A 5555-nucleotide genomic window follows, 5' to 3' on the forward strand; every position below is an offset into this window, starting at 1 on the left:
GCAGACCTACATCTAGAAGATACATTTCTAGGTTAGGACAATGGGTATGTGAATTTGGCACTGCCCAATTGCCCTCCAAAAAGATTATGGACAGTCCCCGACTTACAATGGCTCGACTTACATTTTTTTTTTTTTCCATAAAAGATGACTCATAAAGGGATCTCAACCCTTGACTTGGTGTTGTCAGCACCAGGCTCTCCCAAGTGAGAGAACCGGCCATCCCTATATAGGGATCTGAACCCGCGGCCTTGGTGTTAGCGCCACAGTCTCCCAAGTGAGCCATGGGCTGGCCCTTCAACTCAACGATTTTTTAACTTCAGGATGGTGTCAAAGCAGTAAGTACACAATAGAAGCCATGCCTCGAGTCCCCATACAACCGTTCTGTTTTTCACTTTTAGTACAATAGTCAATAAATTGCATGAGATATTCCACACTTTATCATAAAATAGGCTTTGTGCTGAATGATTTTGCCCAACTCCAGGCTTATGTAAGTGTTCTGAATACATTTAAGGCAGGCTAGGCTAAGCTATGATGTTCAGTAGGTTAAGTGTATTAAATGCACTTTCCACTTAGGATATTTTCAAGTTACAATGGGTTCATGGGAACATAACCCCATGGTAAGTCGAGGAGCATCTGTATATCAGATGACACTCCCAGCCCTTTACTATCCATCTCCCCCGTCACAAATGCACTTTCCTCGCCCTCCTAGACTCCCATGGCTAATGTTTAATCCTTCCCTTGCACACACCCTTATGTCCCTTGCCTCTTCATGGCATTCATCTGGCAAAAGTTCAGCCTTTGTTAAGCTCAACTCTGCACCTACTCCAAGCCTGTGCCCAAGTAGCTGAACATGGCTGGACAAAACATACAAAATCTTCACTTTAAATGTGTGACCATAAATCTCTAGTGACACTGAGAACTGCCCAGCCAACCAGCCACACTTCCCTAGATCATTGTCTTAGTCTCCAAGATGACCATTTCACTCCTCCTCTCTCCCTTGATCTCCAACACCCACCCATCCCCACTCACTCTCAAATGACCTCACTAAAAAAACAGAAGCAAACAAAAGAGATTTACCGCCTCTTTCCAGCATGAATGTACCAACCTATCTGCATCTATACTTATATATTCTTCCTTCTCTCTTATTACAATGGACATACCATCCCTGCACCCCACTGCCTGCTCGAACCTGTCCTCTCTTGCCTTACAACTATCCCTTTTTTTTTTTCCTTTTTGTCTTTTTTACTGACCGGTAACGGGATCGCAACCCTCGGTGTCGCGCCCGTACCGGGGACTGGCAACGGGATCGCAACCCTCGGTGTTGCGCCTGCACCGCGCCCAGCCAGTGAGCGGGAACCGGTCTCCACATGGGATCCGAACCCTCAGCGGGAGCGCCGCCGCGCTCCCAAGCGGCGCACTCTCCAGTGCGCCACCGGGCCGGCCCAACAACTATCCCTTCTGACAACTCTCAAACTAATATCTCCAGTCTAAACTCCAATCTTATATATCCACCTGCTAACCTGATATCTCTGTTTGGACAACTAATAAGTACCTCGAACCTAACATGCCCCAAAGAGGATTCTTAATTCCCTACCCACTGCCTCATACCCTGTCTTCCCCAGCTCAGTGAATGGTACCACCCTTCAACCTTCAGCTTGAACCAAAATGTCTGGGTCATCCTTGACCATTCCCTTTCCCACATCCAATCAAGTCTTGATTACTCTACCTTCAAAACATATGAGGAATCCTACATTTATCTCCACCTCTACTGCCACCTCCACAATCTCCCATCACCTCTTGCCTAGACAACAGTGTTCTATATAGTTTGCCTGCTTCCACTCTTACCCTCCTACCACCTATTCTCAGCAGAACAGCTACAATGATTTTTTCTTTAGGACATAAGCCAAATAATGTCAACCTTCTGCTTCAAATCCTCCAACAGCTTTCCTTCACAGAATAAAATCCAAACTCCTCACCATGCCAACAAAGCCCCCGTGCTCTGGTCCCTCCCCTCTTCAGCCTCATCTCCCACACCTCTCTTCCCCTCTCTCTGTCCCTTCCAGAACACTGGACTTGTGGCTCTTGCTCAGTCATGCCCATATCACCCGCTTCAGCAATCAGTACCCGCTGTTCTCTCCATCTGGAATGCTCTCCCCTTGGATCCTCACGCTGAGCTCCTTCACATTATTCAGGCTTCAGATGTCCCCTCCCCAGAGTGGCCTTTCCAGACCACTCCATCCTAAATAGCACCACACCACTCCATCACTCTCTATTCCAATATCCTACTTTATTCTCCTTCGTGGCTGTCATCACTAGCTGAAATTATATTATCTATTTGTTTACTGTCTATCTTCCCCACTTAGAATAGTGCCTGGCACAGAGAAGATGCCTAATCAATATTTGCTGAATTAATTAATATTAATTTTATGATAAAAATTAAATTAATTTTTAAAAACTTAACTGCATATATAATTACTACATTGTGAATGAACTATACCTATGGAGAAAGACTAGAAAAGAACAGAAAAAAAATGAAATTAGTTGCAATTGGAACTTCACTTTTTATTTACACCGTCCTATTTTAATGTCATTAAATTGTTATAATAAAAAAAATGGCTTTTCTGTCCCAGGTGAAAGATGAGTGAGGATCTGTCAGTGACAGAGGGCCACTACTCTAAACATTAGTTGTGAGTAAGAGAAAAGCAGCTCCTGATTATCTGGGAGCTGACCTGATACTATTAACTAGGCCTTGATACTCTCCTGTTAAATATAAACATCACCATCAGACAAGACCACTCTGTGACCATGACAGTTTAATACCACACCACTCTCTAATGATATCTGAACACACACAAAACATGAACACTGTCCAATCACAAAATACCAAACATTCTCCTCTCCCAGTTTAATGAGTGACTATTGTTTCTTTTCCAATTTTAGCTTTGGCCCTGCTTTAGTCTGTTCTCCCTCTAGGTAAGACATATTAAAATGTTGAATCATAGAATTACCCATTTCCTGACAGCATCCAATCCAGAGCAAAGCCCCAATTCCTTAAAAACCTTCCAAAATCACTAGTATAATCCAAATCCTGTGATGAGTCTTTCCAACACCATCTTCCTGAGATAACCCATGGTTCCCTATGGTGTGCATTCTCTCTTGCTGTAATCCACCCAACTTGTTCAACTATAGATGTGCTCCTGGTTGTCTCTGGCCGGAGGGCATTAACAGTTGTCATAACATCAGTTGACATTACAGGCCATTGTACATGCAGAAGTCATAGGAGCCTGGCTGGAAAGCTGACCCCAGGATATAATCTCAGTGCTGGTTCTCTGAATACATGCCCTGACATCAGCTGATTTTCTTGTCATCTGCCTCTTTCTTCTAAAAGCTGGGTGAAAGGGAAAAGAAGTCTAGTTAATTAAATGTCTCGGTGAATAATATTACAATTAATCAAGGATGCCCTGCACAGCTTCCCTTCCCTCCCAGTTGTGAAAGTCACCTGAGCGCAAAGTTAGAGCGCTGCTGGAGGACTGACTCATGGGCGGAGCCTGAGGCAACACCACACAAGTACTTTAAGCCACATGTTCAAGCCCAATAAATTAGGCCAGGCTTAAAGAAGTCAAGCTGTACACATGTAAGAATTTTAATAAGCCTGGAAAATGCTACCTAAAGCTTATGCACAAGCTTACTGTACCAATGGGATTCCCTGCCACCAGCCACAGAGTGCTAAGCCCCTGACAAGAGCTGTCGAGCACAGGGGGCAGCAGGGACAGGGAGTCTGTTTGGTCCAGGTTTCCTAAGGAGTTAGGGACTCACAGCAGAAGGCTGGCAGCCAGATGGATGGAGAGAGAACAGAATAGGGCATGCAGCTCAGTAGAGACAACGGCATCTACTAGGAAAACATGTTGAGGGTTTCTTTGGTGAAAACCCGGTCCTCACACACCCTTCTAGAAACTAGCAAACATTATAATCAATGTCTGCATTTATCAAATACCTATTTGTACCCAGAATTGTGTTAAGTACAATAGAGAGTTATTTAAGCCAACATGGTCTCTGACTGGATGCTGACACCTAATATAAATAAAAACAAAAAATCTGTCCAAAGGATTACCAAACTAACTGAACAAACATGAAATAGTCAAAAGCGTTTACCTTACATAAATACAATGGAGTAATAATTGAAGGGTAAGTCATGGGAGATGACTCTCTAAACAGGGTGGGGCCCTACAGGAACAGTTACCTTAAGGGTGAGTCTCCAAGGGGGAGGTCATGTTTTAAGAAAAGCTTCCTGAGCTGGCTACTTGGCTTGGGGAAAATGAGCCAATTAGGGAAGAGGGTGCAGCTTGGGAGATGATTTAGAGACAGAAACACAACTACAGGAAGAAAAGAAAACTTACTAACTGCCCAGGAAAAATAGGGGAAATCAGTCTGGCAGGTGTATGTTTCTCAGCCAATTTTTCTCATGCCTCTTTCTGATAAATATAAAAAGCTCACACCCTTTTTAATGTTATTTAAAATTCCATAAGAAACTAAATATCCTAACCAATACAGAATCAAAGCAACAGTGGATTCAGAATTTGATTTTCTAAATAATATAAACCATCACCTTCCCCTAGAGCTGTGAATCATCCAGTTGGGTGGTAGCAACTGTCAACAAGCATGTACTGTATCACTGAATACTTAAGGAAGGGAGGATTTGGATCTTGGATCTACACGGAACCAGACAACCAGAAGTATCAGAGGGAGTTACAGTCTAAGGTGACAAAAATAGACTGTGGCACTAGCAACAATTTATAATAATTACCTGATTAAAATTTTTGAAGGAGAACTCTTTGTAGATGGCATCTCTCTCACTTAACTCCGACCATCCTGCTGCTTTAAGGTCAAGTATAACTTGGTTCCTCTCCTCTGCTGTCAACCAGTGAGCATCTGTTGACTATGAAGAGAACACATTTCATATCTGAAAATGTAGAGGTTTACTTGAACCCAAATAAACATATAACTCTTTACCTTAAGTAGAGATGTAGCTCCTAAAGTCTCAAGCGCAACAAATTCTAACCAGCTTTCATTCTTTTGCCCTCAAAAGACAGACAAAAGCAAGGTGAGCTCTGTACAAAATAAGCCACCTCCTTGGTATGTTATCTCCCTACCCCTTACTGCTGCCTCAGACTTCACAATTTAGCTTCCCTGGTTTGTTACAGATATGACTGAGACTGACCATTACCTCTGGCCATCCTAGACACTGCAGAATTCCAGAACTGGGGAAACTGAGATAAAAACACCACAAGAAAACCCTACAAGTCCATTGGCAGGACCAGGATTAGAACTCAAGGCTCCAAACTCCTAGTCTACTGCTCTTTGGATGGCCCCACATCATCTCAGTAGCCTTCACTGCCTACTCACATGGGATTTAACTATTTGGGATTAGTATCTCCTTTCACATCTGATGAAAACCAATCCCCAGAGGGGGAAAAAAATGCACATTTACATACGATTTTGTATAATAACTTCTGGGGGCCTACAGACCCCATGAACCACAGGTAAAAAGCCCTTGC

At 43.3% G+C, this 5555-nt stretch overlaps 1 long non-coding RNA gene across 1 annotated transcript; it reads right to left on the reverse strand.

Annotated features, from left to right (window-relative positions):
* Positions 1 to 2541: 2541 nt before the first annotated feature.
* On the reverse strand, positions 2542 to 5150 carry LOC103591785. The gene is made up of 2 exons (XR_550613.1): positions 4805 to 5150; positions 2542 to 3388 (listed from the first exon to the last, which is right to left on the reverse strand). It is a non-coding gene; the product is annotated as an uncharacterized LOC103591785 (long non-coding RNA).
* Positions 5151 to 5555: the final 405 nt, after the last annotated feature.

Source organism: Galeopterus variegatus, unplaced genomic scaffold (assembly GCF_000696425.1).
Source record: "Galeopterus variegatus unplaced genomic scaffold, G_variegatus-3.0.2 Scaffold1029, whole genome shotgun sequence".
NCBI classification, from domain to species: Eukaryota; Metazoa; Chordata; class Mammalia; order Dermoptera; family Cynocephalidae; genus Galeopterus; species Galeopterus variegatus.